This window comes from Kogia breviceps, chromosome X (assembly GCF_026419965.1).
Source record: "Kogia breviceps isolate mKogBre1 chromosome X, mKogBre1 haplotype 1, whole genome shotgun sequence".
In the NCBI taxonomy this organism is placed as follows: Eukaryota; Metazoa; Chordata; class Mammalia; order Artiodactyla; family Physeteridae; genus Kogia; species Kogia breviceps.
Genome location: NC_081330.1, coordinates 124,499,118 through 124,516,024, shown reverse-complemented (window position 1 = coordinate 124,516,024; position 16,907 = coordinate 124,499,118). Strand labels below are relative to the sequence as shown.

The window sequence follows — 16,907 nt, the reverse complement described above, 5'->3', positions numbered from 1 at the left end:
TTAGCAGTGAGGTCTGATTGAGCTGTAGTATTTAGCTAGCCTTTGCTCCCTCTGTTCAAAAGAATGAGTCCAGGAAACTGAAAAGCCAAACCAGACACAGACATGGTATACTTTCCGGAAGAATAACTATCCTCAAAGCCACTTCTGCAGGGATCCAGCCCTGCTCTGGAGGATCTGACAATGTGCTCACTTCTGGAAGGGAAGTGACTTGCATCGGGGACAGTTGACCCCTGTGCAAACTTTTGTTTCGGGATCCAGAGTTAAATACAAACTCTTTGCTATGATGGATAGCAGATGATTTGAAGACTGAACTTGCTTTCGTTTTTTTTGTTTTTTGTTTTAACGAGTCTTGATATCCGCTTTTCAGAGCTTGTCCCCATGCACTGAAAAGTAAAAACCAAGTCACTTCCACACAGCTACAGAGAACACTATAGTTAGGACCCTAAAATGGTCGTTTCGTAAAAGCTGGGTAACAAGTTGATCCGTTCATTTTTGTTTCTCCTGTAAAACCTTGTGTTCTCAACTCTGGGTCTCCGGTAAACAGCTACTAGACCAAGAACACACATGACTCCTCCCAAACAAACACCAACTTACAGTTAAATTTGCTGAGAAATCCCACAGCTCATTCGCCAGGAACTGTGAAGTCTACAGAGAACTAGCCCAGCTGAAAGATGCACACAGTTTATATAAGCAAAATGCATGCAATGTGCACAAACAGGAGTCCTGGGATCTCCAGTAAAATCTCGTTTCTGGGTCATGTTCTAGCCTTCCCCATTAACGGTAGGTACCACTTGCCTCACATTTGCATAACTAAAAGGCCCATGGTAACATTTTTCTCAAAGCGAAGGACCAGTTTGCCTCAAATGTAAATCCACATCTCTACCCCTTAGGAAGCAAAAATCCACTCCCCAGTATTGAGCTGTCTGTTTTTCCAGTGTCTGTTCTTCAAGCTTCTCCCAAAGCTTTACAGGAAATCCACTCCTAACCAGGATCACCATGTCACACTTGTTTACACAGTTTGCAGGTGGTGCAAACCTGAGTGTTGGTTTCCGGAAAGTCTGAAAGAGCTTTGATCAAGATAAACCTTGACAGGCTGGATTCAGGCACCAGTATTACCCAGATGACAGGTGACCTCCAACTAAGGTCGTGCACTCCGAGTGGAGAACAGCAACCTCAAAGGGATCGGAGTGGGAAGCTGCCACCTGGACTTCAGGTCTAAATTGACCTGAAATTCTATATGAAATAACAGCGTAACAGGAGGACCACAACTTCGGGAATTACGAAATGGGGTTCTCACCCTCTATTTAACCTTTCTCATGTTCACTTTCTTGAACCAGTAGCATTTTAATCGTCCCTTTCTGCCCTTAACTTTTCTGAATTTAGTAATTGGAGGGTAGTTTTACCCTCTTCAACATTTGGGAAATATAAGTTATCTCCTGTGCCCTACTATTAAATTATTTTAGTGAATATTTGAGTAGGGTAGTGTAGAGGCAGTTGCCTTAAGGTTAGATGGTTCAAAACCAACTGGGTAATAATTGAACCATTTATCACAGTGAACAATTGGCCTTCCTAAATTTAGATTTCACGACCCTAAAGGAGGTCAGGGACAGGGTTACATGGGCTACAGAGCTCTCATTGAAAACAGTTTGTGAAGAAAAATAAGAAAGAAAAAAAAACAATTTGTGTAAAAAAATTTTTAAAAAAATACGGAGTAGGAGGCATATGGGAAATCTCTCTACCTTCCTCTTAATTTTGCCGTGAACCTAAAACTGCTCTAAAAAAATTAAGAATAAAAAAAAAAGTCACTCCCATCAGTGGTCCACAGCCTGTAGAATGGCCTCCTGGTGTTCATGCCCTTGTGTAATCCCCTCTCCTTAAGGGTGAGCTGGACCTAATGACTTATAACGACGTGGCTTCTGAGAGGATACAGCAGAAACGACGAGATGGCACCGCCAAGATTAGTTTACAAAAAAAGACTGTGGCTTCCGTCTTGCTTTTCGGCCGTGCCTCCTTCACGGGCTCATTCTGTTGGAAGCCAGTTGCAATATTGTGAGCTGCTCTGTGGAGAGGCCGACGTGGCCAATAGCCAGTGAGGAACCGAGGCCCTCAGTCCAGCAACCGATGAGGACCTGAATCCCATCAATGTCACTTGAGTGAGCTTGGAAAAGCATCCAAGAATTTAGTTCTGTAAAGTTTCATTGGTAATCAGTAAGACAGATCTAAAGTCGGAAATGCACACATTTTCTCCTGTTCTTTCAGAAAGAACGTGGAATATGCCCGTGTGCACGGTTTTCTTCTTCCTCCTCTTCCTCTCCCTCTTCTTCCTGCTTCTGATGAAATGGATCCCAGAGAAAGACCTCAAGCTTGTTGCAGAGTCAGTGCAGAGAGTGTGAGAGTGGAGAGCAGAGATCAGAACGGGGCACTGGGACGTCACCCGAGTGGACACGTCGCAGGAGAGCCCAACAGCGTGGAGCAGTTCGTCTTTTTGCGGCTGTGCAGCAAGACGAGAATGATGGCTGACCATTTACACACCCGCCAGCCTTCCCGTCTGAGTCGGCTGCTGGGTTTCTTCCCAGTAGTCAGGAACCCCACCTCCAACCAGTTTGTAAGGACAACTGTTCAGATCACCCAGGCAGCCTTCTCAGTTTCTTCTTGGCCGGAGACACGAGGATGGTCGTGCATGTGTCCTCCCGTCTGTCCCTGATGGGATGATCCTGATGCTTAGGAACAGGCCTTGAAGAGGTCGTGGGCTGCCTTCGACGGATTCAGCTCTGATGCCTGGGCATCCCAAAGGTTCCGAGTTGCTAAGTCAGTTCTGAAGACACAGGGGCTAATGCTGTGAAACAAAAATGGGTGAAATGTCACTGCCATGTCAGCAAGGATGCCGTGGGATAGTCAGGGAAACACACCCAGTTCTTAAATTTCTAATGCCAGATCTGCTGCTGGCAAGATCTTTCCAGTAAAGCAAAGATCAGTTCTGTGCTTTTAATTCTTCACCAACTGTATAATCATAGCACCTGTTTATCCCAAAGGAGCGACGTCCGGTTAACCCTGTAAACAAATCTTATTTTCAGATTTTTATGCTCATAAAGACTGGAAGATCTGTACTGGTCCAAACCAAGGCTGTTTAATTACTCAACTGTGAAACTGTCTTCTCCCTTACGGGGCCTCCTGGACCTTAACCTTATTACTTTACCCGTGATTTATCAAACACTTTACTTCCAAAATAATTATCATTTAATTTTCACAAGAAACTTGAGTGGAAGACCTTTTTATTACCAGTTGACAGATGAGGATCTGTCAACTTTGTGGACCAAAGTTTACAAAGATAAGTAACATGCCCAGCCATGAGTAATAGAGCTGAGACCCAAACCTAACTTGACCCTAAGGCCTCCAAGAAGCCGTAAGACCCCCCATTTTAACGGAGGGGAAGTCTACTTACCACTCTTCCATGGACAAGACCAGAAATCAAAGGGACTCCACTGCCAAGGAAAAGAGATCATTAATCCCCACAACCTCAAATAAAGGCAGGACACTTCAGGTCAGACAGTGTCTTCAGTATGACTGTCATTCATTAGCAGCATCCATGCACAGATACGGCCTGAGCTGTCCGCAGAATTCCTTCCCCACAGTTAACATGCACAGATGTTATGGGCTGGGCGATTGCTGACTATCTCTTTTGGTGAAACCTGACTTCATAACTTGGTGTCTTAAAGGTTGCTTAGGAGAAACCAAAGTACTACACAGAGCTTTCATCCGTTCCCCCAGAGCTAAATACCTTTAGGTCATGTCTCAGCAGGTTTGTATTGAAGCTCTCAGATTCTTTTACGTGGAGTCTTTTGGCTACAAGAAACAAATGCTCCCTCAGCTTACTAAAATAAGAGAGGTTGGGTATTGGAATGCACCTGGCACAGGTAAGGGAGATAGAGGGTTACAGATGCCGAGATACTTCTCTGTCTCAGAGGCTGCAGGTGGAGGAGGATTCTAGAACCCAGGCTGGTCTCCCAGCCCCGGGGTCTTCATTCAAGTTCTCCACCACTAACACAACCCAGCTAGTCTCTGCAGGTCGCCTCAGCTGTCTTTCTGCACCTCAAACTGGCAGATTCTTTTTTTTTCTTTTTTTTAGTTTATTTTTTTAATTGAAGTACAGTCGATTTACAGTGTTGTGTTAATTTCTGCCGTCCAGCAAAGTGATGAAATTATACATATATAAACATTCTTTTTTATGTATTCTTTTCCATTACGGTTTATCATAGGATACTGAATATAGTTCCCTGTGCTGTACAGTAGGGCCTTGTTATTTATCCGCTCCATATATAATAGTTTACATCTGCTCACCCCAACCTCCCACTCCATCCCTCCCCCAACCCATTCCCCTTGGCCACCACAAGTCTGTTCTTTATGTCCGTAAGTCTGTTTCTGCTTCATAGATAGGGTCATTTGTGTCATATTTTAGATTCCACATATAAGTAAAATCATATGGTATTTGTCTTTCTCTTTCTGACTTACTTTACTTAATATGATAATCTCTAGTTGCATCCATATTGCTACAAATGCTATTATTTCATTCTTTTTTATGGCTGAGTAGTATTCCATTGTATATATGTACCACATCTTCTTTATCCATTCATCTGTCAGTGGGCACTTAGATTGTTTCCATGTCTTGGCTGTTGGGAATAGTGCTGCTATGAACATAGGGGCACATGTATCTTTTTGGATTCAAGTTTTGCCTGGATATAAGTCCAGGAGTGGGATTGTTGGATCATATGGTAATTTTATTTTTAGTTTCCTGAGGAACCTCCATACTGTTCTCCATAGCAGCTGTACCAACTTACATTCCCATCAGCAGTGTAGGAGGGTTCCCTTTTCTCCACATCCTCACCAGCATTTGTTATTTGTAGAGTTTTCAACGATGGCCATTCTGACCAGTGTGAGGTGGTACCCCATTGTAGTTTTGTTTGCATTTCTCTGATAATTAGCGGTGCTGAGCATCTTTTTATGTCCCTATTGGCCGTTTGTATTTCTTCTTTGGAGAAATGTCTATTTAGGTTTTCTGCCCATTTTTTGATTGGGTTGTTTGTTTTTATGTTGTTGAGTTGTATGAGCTGTTTGTATATTTTGGAAATTAAGCCCTTATCGGCCGTATCATTTGCAAACGTTTTCTCCCTTTCTGTAGGTTATCTTTTTGTTTTGTGTATCGTTTCCTTTGCTATGCAAAAGCTTGTAGGTTTGATTAGGTCCCATTTGTTTATTTTTGTTTTTATTTCTATTGCCTTGGGAGACTGACCTAAGAAAACATTGGTATGATTTATGTCAGAGAATGTTTGCTGATGATCTCTTCTAGGAGTTTTATGGTGTCGTATCCTATGTTTAACTCTTTAAGCCATTTTGAGCTTATTTTTGTGTATGGTGAGAGGGTGTGTTCTAACTTCATCGATTTACATGCGGCTGTCCAATTTTCCGAACACCACTTGCTGAAGAGATTGTCTTTTTCCCATTGTATATTCTTGCCTCCTTTGTCAAAGATTAAGTGACTGTAGGTGTGTGGGTTTATTTCTGGGCTCTCTGTTCTGTTCCATTGATACATATGTCTGTTTTTGTGCCAATACCATGCTGTTTTGATTACTGTAGCTTTGCAGTACTGTCTGAATTCTGGGAGGGTTGTACCTCTTGCTTTGTTCTTTTTCTTCTAGATTGCTTTGGCAATTCTGGGTCTTTTATGGTTCCATGTAAATTTTAGGATAATTTGTTCTAGTTCTGAAAAATGCCATGGGTAATTTGATAGGGATCACATTAAATCTTTAGATTGCTTTGGGTAGTATGGCCATTTTAACAGTATTAATTCTTCCAATCCAAGAGCATGGGATATCTTTCCATTTCTTTGAATCATCTTCAGTTTCCTTTATTAATGTTTTATAGTTATCAATGTATAAGTCTTTCACCTCCCTGGTCAGGGTTAATCTTAAGCATTTTGTTTTGGGGGGTGTAATTTTGAAAGTTTTTTTTTTTTTTTTTTAACATTTCCTTTCTCATATTTCATTGTTAGTGTAAAAAATGCAACTGATTTCTTATGTTAATCTTGTATCCTGCTACCTTGCTGAATTCGTTTATTAGTTCTAGTAGTTTTTGTGTGGCGTCTTTAGGGTTTTCTACATATAGTAGCATGTCATCTGCATATAGTGACAATTTTACCTCTTCCCTTCCAATTTGGATACCTTTTATTTCTTTTTCTTGTTGCTGTGACCAGGACTTCCAATACTATGTTGAATAGAAGAGGTGAGAGTTGGCATCCTTGTCTTATTCCACATTTTAGCTGGAAGGCTTTCAGCTTTTCACCGTTGACTATTATATTGTCTGTGGGTTTGTCATAAATAGCTTTTATTATGTTGAGTTATGTTCCCTCTGTACCTACTTTGGTAAGAGTTTTTATCACAAATGGATGTTGAATTTTGTCAAATGCTTTTTCTGCCTCTGTTGAGATGATCATGTGGTTTTGGTCTTTTCTTATGTTGATGTGGTGTATCACATTGATTTGCATATATTGAACCATTCTTGTGAACTTCGGATGAATCCCACGTGGTTGTGGTGTATGATCTTTTTTATGTGTTGTTGCATTTGGTTTGCTAATATTTTGTTCAGAATTTTTGCATCTATATTTGTCAAAGATATTGGCCTAAAATTTTCTTTTTTAGTGGTGTCTTTGTCTGGTTTTGGTATCAGGGCAATGGCAGATTCTTTATGTATGACTGGTTCCATTTCCTGAAAGGAGAAATCTCACTGGCCCAATTCGTCTGTTCCCAGCAGGCCTGTGAATTGACTGAGTCCTAGGCCCATTTATGAGCAGAGAATACCCTCGTTCAGCTTCCTGGGTTGAGGAGGGGCCATGAAGTGGGGTGGTTTCGAGGAGAAGAGGGCAGTGGGCATTGGCATGTAACACGTCTAGGGCAGATTTGTGACAGTGCAGAACCCAGCAATCAGGAGTCACTTCGGACTCACCTCATTTTCCCAAAAGAAGTCTGTTCTTTGGGATTTTTACTGGGTACAGCTATCAGGCTGTGATACGATTGGGAGGAAGGGGAAGAGTGCTGGAAGAAGAAAAGGGATGCTCCGTAACCTCCTTGGGGCACTTGGGCAGGAGAAAAACACCCCAACATTTACTAATTCCGGCTATGGACTGGGCCCTGCATTAGGTATTGTGAGAGCAAATAATAAGAGCAACTCCTGTATAGCACATATCCTGTGCCAGGCAGTGTAGGACAGTGCCTGACACACAAGAACTCACTTCAGCATCTCAACAGACCTGTAAGGAAAGTGCTATTACTATGGTCACTTCACAGAGAAGGGATCCGAGACACAGAGAGGTTTAGCAACTTACCTTAGGTCACACAGCTTATGAGTGTCAGGGCTGAGATTTGAACTCCATCTGGCTCTGAAGTGCATGCTTTGATCACTACACTGTGCTCCCTCTCCATTCTTTTAAACATTGTCATCTAATTCCCACAGACTCTGACACAGATATAATTACTTAAACTTAGCATATGAAGATGCCAAGTCTCAAAGAGGTCAATTTGCCCAAAGCCCACTAGCAGAGACTGTCCCTCTCTCTTCATTTCAGTCTGTCGCACAAGTCAAGGAGCAGATTGTTACTGAATCAGGTCCAGCCGCTTGCTGCTTGAAAATCCATACTAGAGAGAGAGAGACAAATGTTGGAAGAAAGGAAAGTTGCTTTCGTACAGAATGCCGGCAATCTGGGGAAATAGTGGACTCGGTGCTCCCCAGAAAACACCTCCAAAGATTCTGCTCCGCCATTGAAAGTTTTTAAAGGGAAAAAGGGACGTAATCTCAGTTAATCATTGATTGAGATAGGAGGTCAGAGTCGTCTCCACCCGCCACTGCGTGCAGGCTTGTCGACTTCCTGTGATTTTTCTTTAGAGGTTGTTTGCACGATTACTGAAGGGGAAGCTAGGGAAGAGATCTGGTCATCTGTTAATTACTTACTCTTCATGTCTACTTCTTGATTCTGTTAATTACTTATTCTTCATGTCTACTTCTTGATTCTGTTAATTACTTATTCTTCATTTCTACTTCTTTGATCTATGGAAAGAACCGACTAGTTAGGCAAGGTATTGTGTGATCAGAAGATTGGAAAGGTGTGCTAGGGCCAGAGATGAATAGAGCCTGGTTTAAGGTTAGTGACAAGACAAAGGGGTCCTCCTGCAGAGAGCTCTTTCCTGCAAAGAGCTCTTTCCTGTGAAAAGCTGCTTACAAATCCCCACTTGTCAGAACATAATTCCATTTCTGTGGGATCATGGGTGAAGGTCCGTCTTCTGTAGCTTCTTCATGCTGACAGGGCGCCGTATTCTTAGACTGGAAGATGTCGGCATGGGTCAGTAGCATCTCTTTGCTGACAGTTGTATTTGTCCATTTATATATATGGGCAGAACAAGCTACAATTATTTTGATGCCCACAAAGATAGAGATTATTATGAGCATTCGTGTTAATGCCGTTCTCTCAAGGCCAGTTCTTGGAGCTGTGCTAGCCATAGGCTCAGTGCTGCTCAAGGTGGAGCAGTTTATGTCACGGCTGCAGTGTGGTCATCGTGCAGTGAGCTTTTTCCCTCTGGTGGCAGTTCCGGTATCTATAAGACAACGCGGGAATGTGCGTCGGACACTGAGTCTGTGACTCTATTGTCCTAATCATTAGCTGCTCGAGCCTGCTCTTTTGTGACTCAGAGAGGCCTGGAGACGTCGGCTTTTCTATAAACAAGAGGCAGGAGACAGAAAATTGCCAACTTCTCCCACCACTGTACTTCCAACTGCGCCGTATCAGTAAACAAAGGATGTTGCAGCCGTCAAGCCAGCAGCCACTGTAGCCACCCCCAGCTGTGCACCCTGAGGGGATTCAGGATGGAGAAAAGCAGGCTACTGGCCCTAGATAGTTAAAGTGCGTATCAAAGGAAGGATCTCAGTGAGCCCAGACTCTTGCATCTTCCCATATATATACATAGAAAAGCGCTAAGTTCATTAACTTGAGATGTCTGCTTTTCTTTCATTAACAGTTATCTTTTGATGCTCTGACTCCCCGGTCTTTGTTACACAACTCCTGTATATCCTGGCTCCCCCCTTAACCTCTTCAGAGCTATCTGAGATTCTGTCTTCTAGGCTTAAGTCCTCAGTTTGTCCACCAAATAAAACATAACTCTCAACTTTCAGGTTGTGCTTTGTTTTTCTTCAGTCAGCACAACAGTATTTCAGACATTCGACGCTGGGCGTTGTGAGTCCTAACCTTTTACAATTGGCAGCGTCCCTGGAAAGTCACCAAGTCTCCTCATATCGACAGATGACTCAAGAGCAACCAACGTTCACTGTCACCTACCACGTACCAGGCACGGTGCCCGGCACCAGAGGTTCAGTGGGAATTACGAAAGCGGTCGTTCAAGTTGCTCCCCGAGAGGAGGAGACAGAGAGGGGCACGGTATCCACACTATGAGGCCAATGCAACGCGTGCAGGAGAGCTCGGGAGCAGAGAGAAGGGGCCCTTAGCCCAATGAGGGGAAGAAAGGGTATCAGAGAAGACTTCATGGAGGAGGTGACTCCTATTTGGAAGAAAGACCGGATTAAGCCCGAAAATAAGGAAGGAGAGGGTTTCCAGGCAGAGGCAACATCAAAAGCCAGGCCCAGAGACATTTTAAACACTCTAACTGCATGCATTTCAGAATAATGAGTTAGCATGGGCACTAGACCAGAGCCCATTTGGAAAGTGGGTAGTAAATTCTGTTCTGACAAGTGGACTTAGAGCAGCTTGCAAGACTCCATGGGGAGAGATCCAGAAATAACTTCAGCTCTGGATGTAAGAAGGTGGGGCTTAATCAACATATAACAGCTGAGAACCTGAGACGCACTGCAGTTACCAGCACATTGAGGCCTGGGGCCCGGGCCTTCTCCGCAGCGGCCCGGGGACCCTGCCATCCCCTGCTGGCTCCCCCCAAGCCTGGCCTCCAGGCTGCAGAGCAGAGGTGTCCTGCGCAGAGGCTTCACCACCTGCGCCTCTCGGGCTTCCATCGGCCTTTCTACAGAGCCAGTAGTTGCCCGTGATCACGAGGAGGCCAGTGCTTGCCTGGGGATTGGAGTAAGGTGTTCTCATGACCAACACGGACACCCAGATAACTGCCTGGTGAAAGCCGTGGGGGAAATAGGTACCGTATTCCCTGGCCGACGAAGGTCAGATTGCTGGTTGACGTCCAATATCTGTTCTTCCTTTCTTCCAGAATAACAAAATGCCCAGTCTTTACTCTGGGCACCCATGTGTCAAGTGAAGACTAAAAATCCAGGTTTCTTCAGAGCTAGTTATGGCCAAGTGGCTAAATTCTGGCCAGTGGGACGAGAGAAGAAACGATGCGCCTTGAAAGAGAAAGGCTGTACCCCCTGCCTTTCCGTCTCCCATGCAGGCACAGGTGACAAACAAAGGTCACAGAGCCACTGGGAGAAGGAGGCTGGATCCCTAAGGTGCAGAGCTGCTGGGAAAGAGAGAAATCAACCCTTTCAACCACTGCTGTGTGGCTTCCTGCTACAAGTTGCTGAATCAGTGTCCCGTCTGTGGCGGACACCAGTTTTTTTTGTTTGTTTTTCGGCCACACCACATGGCTTGTGGGATTTTAGTTCCCCGTCCAGGGATGGAACCCAGGCCCTCAGCAGTGAGATCGCAGAGTCCTAACCACTGGACCTCCAGGGAATTCCCAGACACCGGTTTGAAAAGGATCCACCAGATGATCTGTGACACTATGCCGTTTAAAAAGGAAGGTTTTATCTCATATTTTTAACATCTTTCTTGGAGTATAATTGCTTTACAATGGTGTGTTGGTTTCTGCTGTATAACAAAGTGAATCAGCTATACGTATACATATATCCCCATATCTCCTCCCTCTTGTGTCTCTTCTCTCTTGAGGCCTGGGGCCCAGGCCTTCTCTCCCCAGCGGCCCAAGGACCCTGCCATCCCCTGCTGGCTCCCCGCAAGCCTGGCCTCCAGGCTGCAGAGCAGAGGTGTCCTGCGCAGAGGCTTCACCACCTGCGCCTCTCAGGCTTCCATCTGCCTTTCTACAGAGCCAGTAGTTGCCCGTGATCACGAGGAGGCCGGTGCTTGCCTGGGGATTGGAGTAAGATGTTCTCATGACCAACACGGACATCCAGATAACTGCCTGGTGAAAGCCTCCCACCCTCCCTATCCCACCCCTCTAGGTGGTCACAAAGCACTGAGCTGATCAGGTTATTATTTTAATTCCTCTGGTGGAGGGGACTGGTGCCTGTGTGCTGGTGGATGAGGCTGGATCTTGTCTTTCTGGTGGGCAGGACCGTCTCCGGTGGTGTGTATTGGGGCGTCAGTGACCTTAGTATGATTTTAGGCAGCCTCTCTGCTCATGGACGGGGCTGTGGTCCTGTCTTGCTAGTTGTTGGGCATGGGGCGTCCAGCACTGGAGCTTGCTGGTCGTTGAGTGGAGCTGGGTCTTGGCGTTGAGACGGAGATCTCTGGGAGAGCTTTCGCCGTTTGATATTACGTGGAGCCGGGAGTTCTCTGGTGGACCAGCGTCGTGAACTCTGCTCTCCCACCTTAGAGGCTCAGGCCTGACACCCGGCCGGAGCCCCAAGACCCTGTCCGCCACACGGCTCTCACCGGGCAGATTCCTGGGGTGTTCCTCTCTGAAGTGTTCAGAAGGGCTACTAAGAGAGGTGTAGCGGTGGCAGGGCGCTGGGGCAGCTCGGAAAAGGGAAGAGGAAAGAAAGAAGCTTATCTCGCTTTTTAAAAAAGAATGGAGGCATAACCTTTATATAAATGTGCAAAATCTTAAGCCATTAACCATGGCTTAATGAAATTTTGCATACACATATACAGTTGTCCCATGGTATCCATGGGGGACTGGTTCCAGGACCCCATACAGAAACCAAAATCTGTGCATGCCCAGTCCTTTACATAAAATGGCATAATATTTGCATATACCTTCTGTACTTTCCCACATACTTTAAATCATCTCTAGATTACTTATACCTAATACAATGTAAATACTGTGTAAATGATTACAATGTAAATGTCATATAAATAGTTGCCATTGGGGCTTCCCTGGTGGCGCAGTGGTTGGGAGTCCGCCTGCCGATGCAGGGGACACGGGTTCGTGCCCCGGTTCGGGAAGATCCCACGTGCCGCGGGGCGGCTGGGCCCGTGAGCCGTGGCCGCTGCGCCTGCGCGTCCGGAGCCTGTGCTCTGCAGCGGGAGACGCCGCAGCAGTGAGAGGCCCGCATACCGCAAAAAAACCAAAAAAACCTTGCCATTGCCCAGCAAATTCAAGTTGTTCTTTTTGGAACTTAATTTTTTTTTTTTTTTTTTTTTTGCGATACGCGGGCCTCTCACTGTCGTGGCCTCTCCCGTTGCGGAGCACAGGCTCCGGACGCGCAGGTGCAGCGGCCACGGCTCACGGGTTCCCGGATGTGGGATCCTCCCGGACCGGGGCACGAACCCGCGTCCCCCGCATCGGCAGGCGGATTCTCAACCGCTGCGCCACCAGGGAAGCCCTGTGTTAGTGTTTTAAGAATTCCAGAAGCACAATTCCATTGGAACAGTGATTCACGGGTGATAGGCTCTGAGCCTGACTCTGCAAAGTCTAGTCATCCCAGTCCCAAGCTAAGATGCTTAAGCTAAAAGAAAAGAATTCTTTTCCCAATGTCTGGGAGACTTTCGGAAACAGCCTTTCTTGGCTAACCTGGGAAGCACATGAGTATGTACCTCTTCTCGGCCACAGCCTCAGGCCTGGGTTGACAAGTTGGAGGCGTGTGAGGGTTCCTGGGCACAGGGCTGAGGAGGATATAGGAGGTGAAGCTGGGGCCCAGCGCATGCCCCTAGTGCACTCTGGCCTGACTGCCAAATGCCAGCATCTCAGCTCTTTGCCTTTTGGCTCTCTTTGGTGGCCCAAGCCTTCCCTGCCCCCAGCAGAGAAGTACCCCCACTCCAGAAGGAGCCCTCAACAACGACCATGGACTCTGCTGGATAAAGCTCTTTTTATTGGCTTCCTTCCCTTACCTGTCTCACTTCTCCGCACCTAACCCAGTGCTTCCTGCGGTTACTCCCCGCCCCCAAATTACTTGCTTTCCAATCCTCATCTCAGAGTCTGCTTCTGAGGAAACCCAAACCAAGGTGGGGAGACTATGAAAGTACAGGTCCCGAGGGGTATGGGCAGATTCCCAGCTCCTGTGTCATCCACTAGTCTCTAGTCTCCACACATGAACCCACATCCCAGCCTCCCTCAGCCAGAGTCCTCCAACCCTTCAGTGCCCCTGCTATGGACTGAATGTTTGTGTCCCCCCCAAATTCATATGTTGAAATCCTAAGCCCCAGGGTGATGGCATTAGGAAGTGAGGCCTTTAATGGGTGGTTAGGTTATGAGGGTGGAGCCCTCATGAATGGGATCAGTGCCCTTATAAGAAGACATCCCAGAGAGCTCTCTCATTCCTTCCACCATGTGAGAGCACACTGAGAAGGCAGTCCTCTACGAACCAAGAAGCGGGTCCTCACCAGACACAGATTTGCCAGTGCCTTGATCTTGGACTTCCCAGCCTCCAGGACTATGAGAAATAGTGTTTGTTGTTTGAGCCACCCAGCCTATGGTATTTTTGTTAAAGCAGCCTGGCTGGACTAAGGCAGCCACTTTGCAGAGCACCAAACTGTAATAACTAAAGCAGGCAGACATGTAAGAAATGCACTTGACTAGACGTTGTGAATAGGGTAGGGGGACTACATAGGACCTATGTCTGCTGCTTTTTGGCAATTTCACAACGCATGGAAATTGAAAATTGAATGCATTAAGTTATTAGAGCTGCCGAGTCATGCTTACTGGGTTTTGAAACTCTTAGGGAGTTTTAATACCACTTTTTACTTTTCTCTGTCCTGCTCTCTCTTTGTCTATCTATCTCTTTCAGATGAGGAAGCCATACTATTCTTGCTACAACAGAAGTCCCGTAGCCTCACGTAGTCCTTGGTCAGATGTTCGGGGTTAGCTGTGAGGGTTATTTCTATGCACACAGCGCGCCCCCCAGGTCCCCTTCCTCTAGGTAGAGCACCTCCCTTCCCTCCTGTGTCCGTCCACATCGCAGCCACTTCCCCGCACCAGTCCCAGCTCTGCCTTTACTGCTCTTGAGCACCGAGAATTGGAGACAGCATTTCCCCTCACTCCAGTGGCTTCAGGGAAAGCCAAGCTCTCCAACGCCACCCTATCCGTCGTCTCTCACAACACTGACACACAGCTGTGTACGTGCTGGCAGCCTTCATGGAAACGTAGAAAAATGGCAACATAGAAGTAGCTTCAGCTAGGATTCTACATCAGACTGTTCCCAGAGTTTAATAAAGCTGTAAGGAATAAAGTCACCCTTTTACCCCAAGTGCCCCCGAGCATGGGAGGGGCAGGCAGGGTGGCAGTTATGTGTGTGTGTGTGTTCTGGCACCACTGGAATGCCCGAACCCAAATCATTCCTGTGTGACCTTGGGCAAGGTAGTTACATTCTCTGTGCCCCAGTTTTCCCATCTGTAAATCAAGGGCAGTAATAGTATCTTCCTCAGAGGGTGGCTGCAATATAAATGAGCATCAGGGTGCTTAGCAGATAGTGATCCCTTAATGAACACTAGGAATTGTTGTTTTTACAAGCCAAGATCTCGACCTTGCTTCTCTCCAAGACACAACCCATTCTTAGTAGTTCCAGTCTGTTTAGGAGAAGCTCTCTTCCCTACTGACAGTAGCTATGCACACGGGAGGTCCTTTCTCTACCATGGTAACCCTCAGGACATGATAATTCACAGAAGAATTCAGAATGGAGAAGCCACGGTCTAAATTATTCTGAAAACACTGAGATCCCTTCCACTGGAAGTGATGAGACGCCCCCATTCCTCCTGCAGCCGTTCAGTTTCCTTTGAGTGACTCCTGCCTGATGGACGTGCATAGACGCGCACACATGTGCACGTGTGTACACGCGCGCACACCCCCCCCCCTTCCAAAGGACAGCTGGAGATTCTTGGGGACTGGGGAGTCTCAATCCACTAAGGAACAGTTGAATTGGCCTTGATTCTCCGATCCACAATGGAAATGGCACGTTGTCTTATTTTTGTTCAGAAAGCCAGTTCTCTTTTCTCATCCTCCTGCTTCCAGACTATTGCTAGGGGCATCTTAGTACCTAGGAGACAGAGCCTATGATAGCACCGCTTCAAACGGCAGTGCCATTTACCCTTCATTCTTACCTTTATCCATACAAAGGCTTGGCTCAAGTCTTGAAGCATATACTTCTCTTTACCTTGGACTGGAACAAATTCTTAGGCAAGGCTCCCACCCCCTTCTAATTTCTGTAAAGCAAAGAAAAAAATACAGCGATTCATTTTTCCTTGGCTCCGAGCAAAGAGTGAGGGGTAGTTCTTCTAATAATATTCTTTCAGCACTTGTTCATTGAGCAGCCATAATCGGGAGGTGCTGGACACTGAATGGGAATCAAAGAAATACAAACCTGGTCTTATCTTTAAACCCGATTATAATCTAGTCAGAAGAAAAATTGCTGGAGAGAAAGAGAGGGAGGAAAGGAGTGGTGCCCTATGAGTAATTGGTCCTTGGCAGCACAGTTAAAAATATGGTTTTAGAAAGAGCTGAAGAAGTTTGGGGCAAGCTTAGCATATGTTAACAATCCATTCAGAGCCCAGAATTCATCTTAGCTGTGGTTTCCAAAAACCACCTAATATGTTACGGGATTTTCCTTTATATGTTGCATCAGTCAGCGTGTACCTTATAAGATCTATAGTACACACCTGCACCCTAAATAGATTGTGCTGCCCCACAATTCCTACCAGGACCTGATCAACTTGTCAACCGCCATGGGCGTCTGAACAAGATTAGGGCAAGAGTTTTTAGGAAGGGCTACTAGTATTTTTAGGAAAACGTTTTGAAGTAGGAGATTGCGTAGACGATGATTCTCATTAGGACATTGCCACTGCCCGGGGACATTCATCTTTGGTTAGCAGATGATGTCGATATAAGAAAGAGAATACCAGGCAGTCCACCGGGAGAGGATGCTGACAGGAGATATTTCTCACGTGTCATCTCCACAAATTAAAGGAAACATTCTGGGCTTTTCTAGTGGCGCACTGGTTAAGAATCCTCCTGCCAGTGCAGGGGATGCGGGTTCGATCCCTGGCCCGGGAAGATCCCACATGCCACGGGGCAGCTAAGCCCGTGAGCCACAACTACGGAGCCTGCGTGCCACAACTACTGAAGCCCACGTGCCTAGAGCCCGTGCTCGGCAACACGAGAAGCCACCACAATGAGAAGCCCGTGCAGCACAACAAAGAATAGCCCCCTCTCGCCACAACTAGAGAAAGCCCGCACACAGCAACAAAGACCCAAAGCAGCCAAAAATAAATAAATAAATAAATAAGAAGGAAGGAAGGAAGCATTCTAAATGAATGGTTGTAAATACATACCCTGCTTTGATTGGCAACTTTCACCACTAAACCTATAAGTTGAAAGACATGTAAGGTAAAATTCACCCTCCTCTCTCTCAGCCTTGACAGGATGAGTCACCGAAGCAATCCTCACATTTCTCCATGCAGAAAGGCAGGAAGCTTTCCAAAAAAGGTTGTGGTTTTTCTTTTTCCTTGGTTTCCTCACACATAGCCCAGCCGTGATCACAGGCAGTGACAGGCAGGAACCTGTTGCCTTATTTGGGAATCCTGTAGCCCTCTTCATAGGGGGAGTAGGGCAGACTGAGAAGTGCAGATCAAAATGACAATAACACTAAAATAAAGAGGATCAGATAAAGGAAGTGGGCATTTTATCTAGAGTAAATGTAGAAAACTGCCCGATCCAAGGAATAAATATTTTCCTACCCAT

At 46.0% G+C, this 16,907-nt stretch overlaps 1 long non-coding RNA gene across 1 annotated transcript; it reads right to left on the bottom strand.

Moving 5' to 3' along the window:
• Positions 1-2,689: 2,689 nt before the first annotated feature.
• LOC131748689 (uncharacterized) lies at positions 2,690-15,356 on the bottom strand. Its single transcript, XR_010838676.1, has 3 exons — positions 15,272-15,356; positions 3,443-3,482; positions 2,690-2,836 (listed from the first exon to the last, which is right to left on the bottom strand). It is a non-coding gene; the product is annotated as an uncharacterized lncRNA (long non-coding RNA).
• Positions 15,357-16,907: the final 1,551 nt, after the last annotated feature.